Source organism: Gossypium arboreum, chromosome 12, assembly GCF_025698485.1.
Source record: "Gossypium arboreum isolate Shixiya-1 chromosome 12, ASM2569848v2, whole genome shotgun sequence".
NCBI classification, from domain to species: Eukaryota; Viridiplantae; Streptophyta; class Magnoliopsida; order Malvales; family Malvaceae; genus Gossypium; species Gossypium arboreum.
In genome coordinates, this window is record NC_069081.1 from 112,716,554 (window position 1) to 112,728,269 (window position 11,716).

An 11,716-nucleotide genomic window follows, 5' to 3' on the forward strand; every position below is an offset into this window, starting at 1 on the left:
GTTTTAATATAATTTTTCACATTTTAGTTTACTTTTACGTTTTCCAAATCTTTCTGTAATGATAGAAAAAAACAAAAGAAATCTATTTTGCTGCCGGGTATTTTAATTATAGATATTGAGTATGACTGATTGACTACAAGTTCCAAGTTCCAACATTGGCTTACAGAAATGAAGTGCATATGAGATAGAATTTAAAATAATATGATGCAGGGATAGATTAGATGGGAACGGAGGGAGATACTTTAGTTGGTGTAGTGCTTGCTAATCCATTGCTTTCACAGTCATATCCCATTTTCTTGAGAAAATAAATGGCAGTGATTGGATATATGATTGGACCCAAGTTGGGGTTACCCATTGCCCTACCTGACGTTTAGGGTTACGCTTTTTCTTCTTGTCCTTGTCCTTTCTTACGACTGCATCTCCATATTTATTTCACCCTAACTAGCTAGCTTTGCTTTGGATTCCCACCATCTTCCCACCTATGTAGCCATGCAGCACATAAACAGTAATACAATGCACTCAAAATGTAATGCCATTTATAAAATATTTGCTGCTAAAAGTTTTGGAAATGGAATCTCATTCAGAGAAGCAGCAGCCATGGGTGCATGCATCTTCCTCCTACTCTGGATCTTCATTATGTTAATTCCATTTTCTCTTTTTTTTCCCCTAATCTTACCTACCCCGCTATATGTGGAAATGGATAGCATATGGTTGAATTCATTATACCATTTTTTATTTTTTTTTACATATATGACCAAAAACAATTTCAATGTCAATTATATTGTTTATAGAGTTATTTGGTTTTGTGAAGACAATTGTCAATAATAGCAGCCTAGACTAATGAATTCTGACAACGACAACCGTGTCGTGGCGCCTTCAAGGCGGTGGTCCATTGACCCCTTCTACTAAAAACTAAGGCACAATTGATACTTGGCGATAAGCATGCTGCTCAATATTCTCTCTTCTTATCTCACATTGTAACGTATATTTAATTTCGGCTTACAAGAGGCTGTCTGTGTTCTTTTCTATCGTTTGGTCGTTGTGGCCCAAAATTGATGGCTCCATGAAATTTGGTTTTATACTACTATTTCATATTGGGCTGTCTCCTTTTCCTTACGATCTCCTCTTCATCTTTTTCGTTACTCATTTTAAAATTGCAAAAATATTAAAATGTGTAAATAATTTTAAATATTTTAAAAAATTTAAAATTATAAAAATTATAAATAGTTAAAAATATAAAAATATTTTAAAATCAATGCTTTTTATTAATAATTATTTAAATTTGTAAAAATTATAAAAATTTCATAAATTTTTTAGATTTTACATAAGCACATAATTAATAATAATATTTAAAAATTAAAGAAAAAAGAGTTGGCCACAACTTCGGTGACTTCTATACTCACTCATCTTCCATTTGGTTTTCATCCCAGAAGGAGCTTCCCCCCGCAAGCTCTGCGACAAAAGAAATAACATGTTACCTTACTATACCGGTCATTTTAAGCGTTTGTTTACATATAGCACCGATGAATGTAACGGGCAGGGAAGAAAACAATACGTGGAAGGTCCCATGGTTCGACATCATAAATGTTGAGTAGCGGAACTTACAACCGTAAAATTTTAATATAGATTTTAGTAAATTATATTACATCATCAAAAATAAAAATTAGATGTTAGAAATATATTTAAATTTATTGATATCTTAAAATTTTGGAGTCTTGTGATTTTATTTACGCATAAGTATTTTAGAAAATGTGGTTCTTTATTTTTTGAATATTGGATGTCAAAATGGTTAGATACGTGTAGATCTGTTCAAGGGTCAAGTTATTTCTGTAAATTCAAAGGCTCGCCCGAAAGTTTGGAGGGTTTGGTTAAAAACATCAAGCCCAAAAAATGAGTTTGGGCAAAAAATAGATCCGTTTAAAATATCGGTCAGGCTAAAGCTTGAACATTCAAGACCTAAATCGGCTTGACCCACTTTTAAATTTGTAATATTTTATATTATATTTTTTTATATATTATATATTTTATAACACATAAAAATTAAATCTACAGTAATATATAATACAACTATAATGTAAACATTAAAAATGTTAAGATAAGCAGATTAAGTTTTAGCTCAATTGGCATGGGCATTGTTGCCAATGCAGGAAGACCTAGGTTCGAGTGCGCTCAAGTGTATTATTCTCCTATTTATGAGTTTGGGAGGGACAATGGGTCATTATAGGTATTGTTTCAAAAAGAACAGATATAATCAGAACTTATAATGAAATTGTTAAAAAAGATTAAGCTAATTAAATATAAAACTTTAATAATATAAATATATATTTTTTTTAAAATAATATGGTTGGGCTTAAAATGGTTGGGGTTAGCTATTTACAAATATGAGCAAACTTGGGCAATATTTTAAACCAATATTTTAGGTCAGGTCAGGCTTGAGCAAGCATAATGTTTATTAATATCATGCATAGGCCCCACTCAACCCAAGAACACCTCTAGGTATGTTTAACTACGTAATCACAACCGTAATATATAACTTTGGCACATTAATCTTAATTTCTAATCAGCCCATTATAAATTAGAAATTAGTTACTCCAAGTATCTGCAGATATATTACCCATACTTTATTTAATAACTAGAGTCCAATAAGTTTTAACCGAATTAGATTACTTTTAATTTGGGTCATTTATGATAGTAAATAATACATGTAATTTTGTTATTATATATATACATTACAAATTTACACGTCATTATATAACTTTATAAGCTTAAAACTTGACTATCATATCCGTAAGTTATTCCGAATAATCTCATCTATTAATTATGTTAACATAGAATCAATGCAACTTTATAACTAAATCCATCACCAACCGTGTATATATATATCAACACAACCAAATGACATATATTAGGTATAAGTGCGTAGAATGGAAATTACATGCAATATGATCTAAACATGTTTATTCCCAACTGGTTGGTACTCATTAATTTTAGTGAGATCAAACCTTACCAAAATTAGAATGTGAATAAATCAAACAAACTTTATTTCATAGAAAATAACCTAAAAATTGTAAAGTAAAATAACTGAATATGTGTCTATAACAAAAAAGTATTTAAAATTACAAACTCTTACTAAAACCGAATATCCTCTGTAACACCCCTCGCCCGTATCCGACGCCGGGACGGGGTTCGAGGTGCTACCTGACTTTTACTAACACTTCCATACTAAACAGGGCCATGAAATCTCAAATAATTAAAAACTTTTATTTTCACATACAATCTGTCCCATATACAGGCTTACGAGGCCCAAAACATACATCCGGAGTGGTTCGGGACCCAACCGAGAACTCATGAAAAACTTAGAAAATCTCTTGCATCAAGGCTTCATACGCCCGTGTGGGTGTAGCGACGTAAAAGTTTGGCTCTCGGTCGCTAATTGTGGCGATCTAGTAAAAAGTTTGGAAACTGAAGTTCGATTTTGAAATAAAAGGGAGTCGCCACCGATCTTTTTTATAGGTGTGATTGGACACCTTATAAAATTATTTTTGAAACGGAAAGAAATGAGTTTAAGTCCACGTTAAAATCCAGAGAAAAAATTAAGGTTCGAGTCATTTACGCGAGGAAGGTATTAGCACCTCGCGACGCCCAAAATTGGTATCTCCTAAACACGTATTGTCTTGATTTTTAAAACATACGTTCAACGTAAAATTCAATCGTAATCCGATGGAAAAAAAGAATTTAATTTTTTTTTGGTTTTTTTGGAAAGGATATATCGTTTTAACACAAGTCGATAAATTCCATCCAACATAGCGATGAAATTTACGACTTAATGTTGAATCGATATATTGCCTTGATTATCGAAATTAATTGGAAAACGAGAATGATGATTTTTGAAGCAATGTAAAACAAAATTAATATGGAATAAAAGTAAGAGGGTAAAATGCGTTGGAACAAAGAATATGCGTGACAATATAATGCTAGCTATGCTTGCAAGATTTAATATAATAATAATGTTGAAGATCAGACCATAATGAAAACACACAAAAATATTAAGAATATACAACAAAAATATATATATGCGTTTGTACATGATATAATATGAAAATATAATATGATATTAAAAATATATATGTGATATGTAAAAATACGACATTAAAAATATATATACATATAAAATAATCTAAAACTTTAATATCTACATGATGTATACACATGAGGAGAGAGACCTATTATAATATTTTACAATATATATATACTCATACATATTAGAAACATACACATACATACGCTAAAATTAGCAACAATAGTGACAAAGATAATAAAGTAATGTACACAAGAAAATAAAAACATAAATAGAACACCATGATAATACTAAAATATATACATACTAGTATATATAACACATAATTACAATGCTAAGAACATATTAATATTAATAATGATACGAATGTTACATAAGAAATACTTATATATATATATATATTAACGATATATACATATAATAAAATATCAGGTAATACAATACTCAACATGTACATAATGCATAATAAGATAATAGCATGCCTAACAAATAATATTAGCATATAACAAATATATATATTATGACAACAGTAAGAATCATAAAAATATTGAAGCATAAAGACTAATATAGCATTAGAATATTAAAATAAAGTAACTAGAAAAACTAAATACAAATACATACACATACATGCATATATATATACAATTATACAGACAAGATATATAATAAATACATTTAATATGGTAAATACAAATATTAAAATCGATAAATATCAAGAATGATGGTGAGTAAATTGAAAATAAGACAACGAATTAAAAAAGGACTACATTGAATTAAATAACAAAGCTCGGGCAAAATTTTAAAAGAAAATAAGCGGAAAAGGGTTGAATTGCACACGCAAACAAACATAAGGGACCAGATCGGATAATAAACCAGCTTCCTAAAAACGCGGCGCATGGCGGAGGTCAAATCACAAAGCGCAACAAATTAATGGGCTAGATTAAAAGGTAAAATAACTTGATTATAAATCCACGAAAAGCGGAGGGTTAAGCGCGCAAATAACCCTCCTCAAAAACACGCGGATCGACACAGGGCGGATCGGGTCAACCGAACCGCTTCCAAAAGCAGCGTCGTTTTGTTTATTTAGGGGGACCAAACGCACCGTTTGGTCCCTATATAAGATAAAAAAATTTTAAAATTCATTTGGAGATAGCAGAAAGAAAAAAAAAAAGAGAAGGAGAGAGGGAGAAAGGAGGAGGGAGGAGAGCACGTGGTGGCGATCACGGACGACCACCGAGGGCTCATGGCGTGCCTTTTTTTTTTTTTTTTGTTTTTATTTTATGCTTTAAAATATTATTATTTATTTATTTATACTTTAAATATAGTTTTTATTTGTTTAGATATTTAGATATAATAGAAATAGGTTAGAGAATAAGACCAAAAATAAAAAGCTGGAAAAGGTTACCTTAAGGTTTTGATTAAGGATTTTGGCCACCGAGTTTTGTATTATTCTCCTATCTTTTCTATGTATTTCAATCATCTATGTGTTAAAATCTAGTTCTTGTATTGATGTAAAAAAATCCCTTTTACAGTGTTTCATTTGGCTTTCTTATAGCCTATTTTGCTACACTTTTGTTATTATTTTGCCATTCTTCTCGCTTTTTTTCTGCTTTGTTGTTTGTTGTTTTGCGGGGCATGGGCGATGGTGGCATGGGAGCATGGCGCCTGAGGTTGGGCGTCTTGGTGGGGTTCATCTGGTCGGGCGCAAGTGGGGGCTAGGGTTAGGTTTAGTGGGCCGTTCGGGTTTGGGCTGGTGTTATGGGTTTAGGTTAGTTGGGGTTATTGGGTTTCTGTGTATTGGGTTTTGGGTTTGGCCCAAAATTGGCCTGTACAGTGGGTATAGAGCACACGCCTGTGTGGTAGGGACACTCCCGTGTCCCAAACCCGTGTCCAAAACCTGGACAAATATGAGGCTATTTTCCAAGCCATTTTGTCACACTCACAATAGATACACGCATACTTATACAATAACATACAACATGGCAAAATTAGGTACTTAAACATTCCTAACATGTCATGATTATGGCAATTTCACATGCAATAGATATCATAGATTTTACTCACATCTTTACCACATTCATACTATAATCATTATAAACTCATCACATAATACCATAGCACATGCATGCATAAAGTGCGAAAGGAAAGCCTGGCTCCAAGTTGTTCAAGAATAGTGGCGTTGTTGAGTTTCTCGATCCTTTGACTTAGGATTAGTCAGTTCTATTTCTTGATGGGGGCAGGGAAGGGATATAACTCAGCGATAGAGTGTCACCTTGACGTGGTGGAAGTCATCAGTTCGAGCCTGATTATCCCTAAACCCAATGTAAGTTTTTCTATTTTGCGCTTCTGGTTCTGTCGGTGCTTGAAACAATTTTGTCTTCTCCATATTACTATATCTCTAGAGTCAATAATTTTATATGAGGAACTACTGAACTCAATCACTTGCTGCCGTTACTCTTCAGTTTTCTGTTGAGGTCTATCCTGTAGAGGTACTCAAATTGGATACAAGAATACTTGTACAAACCAACGAAGTAAGGCCATTCCCAATGGTCCACAGATTAAAATCTTTATAATATTCTGAACTATTCATGAACATCACAGCAAATAGGATTAAAACATTTATGGCTCCCACATAAATAAGGAGCTGGGTAGCTTAGATTTACAATCTCATAATCAAAATAGGCCAACACATATGGTTAAAGCCATATCACATACTCTAATATTTAAACTCCTATACATGCCATAGGCTCAAAGTACTTGAAATCACTACACCAATAGCGTTAGCTTGACAGTGTGATAATATCTCTGACGGCCTCCAACCCGAGCTAACCTGGAAACTCTAGAAAACATGGGAAAAAAGGGGGGTAAGCTTTCGCTTAGTAAGTTCATATGAAAACAATAAGCAACTCATTAACTTGTTTTATCAATGTTTACAACATATTTTCAAGTTCACTACAAGCTGTCTTTCTGAGCAATGGTCATTAAATTATTTATATCTGGAGCTAAGAAACTCCGAATTAAGTTCTGTTAATTTTCCCTGAAACTAGACTTATTTTCCTTTCTTCCATAAAATTTCCATGATTTTTGGTTAAGCAAAATAGTACAGTTTATTCCTCAAAGTTACCCCTGATTCACTATCTGACAGTTCCGACCCTTCTGTACTAAAGTTCAATTATCTCATAGTACAAGACTCGAACAATGTTCTCGTCTATTTTTCTTGAAACTAGACTCATATTTCTACTTACTAATTTTTTTCTAGAATTTTTGGTTGGGCCAATTAGTACAGTTTATTAGTTAAAGTCTCCCCTATTTCAGGGTATGACCACTCTGACCCCTGTGCACTACAAACCAAATTTATCCCTGTACAAAATTCCAACGACCATTATGTTTATTTCCCCTAAAAATAGACTCAATAAGGAATCCATGCATGTAAGGTATGACTCTTAATAATTTTTATACAATTTTTGGTGAATTTCTAAAGTCAGAATAGGGGATCTCGAATTCATTCAGACCCTGTTTCACAAGAATTCAAATATCACACAATATGGAATTCTTTTTCTTCCCCTGTTTCTTTCATGTGAAAATAGACTCATTAAGCTTTAATCCCATATTTTATTCTGCCTCTAACTCATTTTTCACTATTTTTAGTGTATTTTCAAAGTTACACTACTGCAATAACTCAAACCTGTCAAGGCTAAATTACTCATTCATGATCATTGTTCACAAAATTAATACAACATCGTTTGTATAATCATCACCGAGACATTCATATCACATTTTCATTTACCATCTTACCATATTGTTGTTATGTCGAGTTTTCAACCCGAGGGTTAAGTACATACCTGTTCAAAGTATCCATTTCACAACATTTACTAATACGTCCCTTTCATCTCGAGTATTCCTCCATTTGAGTAGAATTTTACCCGTTGAACACATCGGAATATAATTCGGATACATGGAAAATTTGCACATAAGTGCCACATATGTAGCCAAGCTACCATGTAACCCGCCCATAAGTGAACTCGGACTCAACTCAACGAGCTCGGGCGTTCGCATCCATAAGTGAACTCGGACTCAACTCAACGAGTTCGGATGCTCAACCATCCTAGTGGCATGTCACTTGTATCCTAATCTATTCCTAAGGTTCAAACGAGATTTTCCTCGAACACATATCCTTGCCATCTTCCGTAAAATACTGAAACCAATACTCGGTAGCACTTTATATTTAACAGATAATACACATAACTTGCATTTTATTCGAAAATAACCACAAATCATATATTTCATGATAAAAATCAGCATATCATATATTTAACATCAATAACTTAAAAATAACAATTATGCTATATTATTTACACATGAACTTACCTCGATACCACAAAGGTGAAAAAAAAGACGTAATTATCCCTTAATCGATTTCTTTCCGTTCTAGGTCCAAATCTCGATTTTCATCATCTAAATATCACATTCAACTTATTAAAACAATGTACTGATCAAATTAGTCCATTGACACACTTGGGCAATTTTTACAATTTTGCCCCTATATTTTGCCAAAATTACCAAATTACCCCTAGGCTCGTAAAATAATTTTTATCACATTTATTTACTCCTTGAGTTTAGATGAACCATTTTCATAACTATAGCAACTCATAATTTCAACTATTTCACACATTTACAACTCATTTTACAACTTAGCAATCTAACTCTTTTTAAGGTGTTTTCATGCAATTTCTTTCACAAAAGTTGTTTATTAGACAACTAGGACTCATAATCTTCCATAAAAACACAGCAAACAACACATTTAATCTCATTTCAAAACCTTAGACTCTTCATCATTTTGCAAAATAGACCCCTCATATGAAAGCTCATGCTTTAGGGGTTCCAAAAATGTAAAAATCATCAAGAAAAAGCATTAAAATAACTTACTATAAAGGGAGTTTCTTTGCTGAAAGTTTCCAGCTTCTAAACCCTTTCTTTGCTGCCATTTTCGGTGGAGAGAAGATGAAGAAAAGATGATATTTTCTTTTCTTTATTTTATTACTTATTTGTCAAATAAGTCACCCAACACTTACCTAACATGTTTGACCAATTCATTCCTTGTCTCATGGCCGGCCATCACTCTTTAAATGGCCTAATTTCACTTTAAAGACCCCAAATTTAAGATACAAGGCAATTTAACACCTTTAGGTATTAAAACACAACTTTTACCTTTTACGCGATTTAGTCCTTTTTCGAAATTGGACTAGAAATTGCTAAAATTAACTTACCAAAATTTATATGCACTTATAAAATTATATTATAACACAAAATAATACTAAAATAATTTTCTCTGGCCTCTAAATAGTGGTCCCGAAACTACTGTTCCGACTAGGCCCCAAATCGGGCTGTTACATCCTCAAATGACATTACACCCGTATAGGCAATGTGCTCATGAAAAACCTTGTGTGGTAATCCTTTAGAAAGTGGATATGCAATCATAGAGTTTGTCTCGATATGCTTTATAGACGTCTAACCACTCTGAGCTGTTAGTTTAACAACCAGGAATCTAAAGTTTACGTGCTTTGACTTTGTTGTGTTACTGTTGTTGTTGGAATAAATGTTTGTCATTTATTGTCACAATTTTCACAGTTTGCACATTAGTGACAAAATTTTGCATTCATATTCCATAAAAACTGGAGTCTGTATACATAATGATCTCTAACTTATCCGACCTTTGATATGTGAGCATGTAATGTTTTGTTCCCTGAAAATAATGTATGAACATTTTGATTGTTTTCCAATGATCCATCTAATGTAACATAAAATTTGTTGGTTGCATGATATAAGTTGTCTCATCAATCTCACCATTGAGAGACACATGCTTGACATCCATCTAATGTAGTTCAATATGAAAATATACTACTCAAATCATTAAAAATTTTATAGAAAATCATAAAAAAATCAAAATTATTAAAATATTTTTAAAATTTATAAAACAAATATTAAAGTGCAAAAATTATAAAATTATAAAAATTATAAAAATTAGTATAAATGATCAAAAATATATTTTAAAAAATAATTAAAAATACCAAAAATCATTAAAAATAAAAATATATAATTTACAAAAAATAAATTATGAAGAAAATATTAAAAATATATAAAAATTGTTTTCAAATATATAAAATTATAAAGAGTATTAAAATAATAAAATATTATAAGAAGTATAATAAATAAATTAAAAAATTAAAAATTAACTTTTTTTTTCATTTGGACAATAACCATCATTAACACTACAACCCCAATTAAAATTTATAAAATTAAAAATATTTATTTGATTTATGAAGCTATTTGTTGTGCTTATCCACCGTAGACCTTTCCAAAGTTTGCATGTCATTTGTCCATCGTCGATGACAGGAGAGTATTTTGAAATGTAAACTAAGGCTTCATTTGGATGGATACTGAGTTTGCTCTCGGTGAGGTTAAAAATAATGGTAACAGTGTGTAATACTCGAAAATTACTACAGTAAGAAAGTAAGACTGTATCATTGATATAGTAAAATAATGAAATAAAGTGACAAAAAGAGAAATTTTAGTTATGTCAACATTGGGAAATATATTATGACATATTAATTCAAGAAAGGATTAAATCACAAAAGTGAGAAAAGTTTTGTTGCCCAAGAGTAAATACTCAAATTTTGAGAGGTTAAAGTGTAAATATGAAAAAGTTGAAGAACCAATAGTGAAAATATTTTAAGGGAGAAATGATCTAGAAACCAAGGAAAATGAATGAATTAGGTCCAAATTGAATAGGTGAATATGAGGGACTAAATGGCAATTTTACCAAATCAAGTGATGACTCAATGATGAAATTTTAAAAGATCATAAAGGGTAAAATAAGCAATTAGAAAGAGAGAGAACTCTAGAAGGCAATAATGATATTATAGATATTTTGATAATATTTTATAATTATTTCATTAGATAAATATTATTTTATTAATATTTTAATGAGATATATTATTATTATTTTATTTAGTATAAAAGGAAAGAAAGATGAATTTTCATCATCTTTCCATGCACCCATGTGAGAAGAGAAGAGAAGAACAAAATTTTCCTTTCTTCACAATTTGGTCTTTTTACCAAAAATTCACCATTTCACTTAGAAATCAAAAGAATTTCCATAACTACTGTAGCGAGGTAAAAATTTTGTTTTGGATTCGGGTCGCTAAGTGTGGCGATTAAAAACTTGGAAATTGAAATTTGGTTTAAAATAAACAGGGAGTCGCCACCGATCTTTTTACTAGGTGTGATCGGACACCTATTAAATTTTTTCTTAAAAAAAACGAGAAAAAGGTCGAGTTAAGGTCTACGTTAAAAAGCCAGAGAAAAATTAGGGTTCGGGAGTCGGTTACGCGCAAGGAAGGTATTAGCACCCTCGCGACGCCCAAAAATTGGTATCTCATAAACAAGTGTTGTCTTGATTTTCAAAATATGAGTTCAAAGTAATATTCAATCGTGATCCGATTCAAAAGACGAAAACTTTCAATTTTTGATTTCCTTTTTTTTTTTTTTGAGAAGGGTATACCGTCCTAACACGAGTCAATTGATGTTCACCCAACATAGCGATGAAATCGACGACATGGTGTTAAATCGATATATTGC

General features: G+C 31.6%; 1 long non-coding RNA gene across 1 annotated transcript; it reads right to left on the minus strand.

Annotated features, from left to right (window-relative positions):
* Window positions 1-6,625: 6,625 nt before the first annotated feature.
* Window positions 6,626-9,135, minus strand: LOC128285599 (uncharacterized). The gene is made up of 3 exons (XR_008276090.1): window positions 9,005-9,135; window positions 8,447-8,533; window positions 6,626-6,917 (listed from the first exon to the last, which is right to left on the minus strand). It is a non-coding gene; the product is annotated as an uncharacterized LOC128285599 (long non-coding RNA).
* Window positions 9,136-11,716: the final 2,581 nt, after the last annotated feature.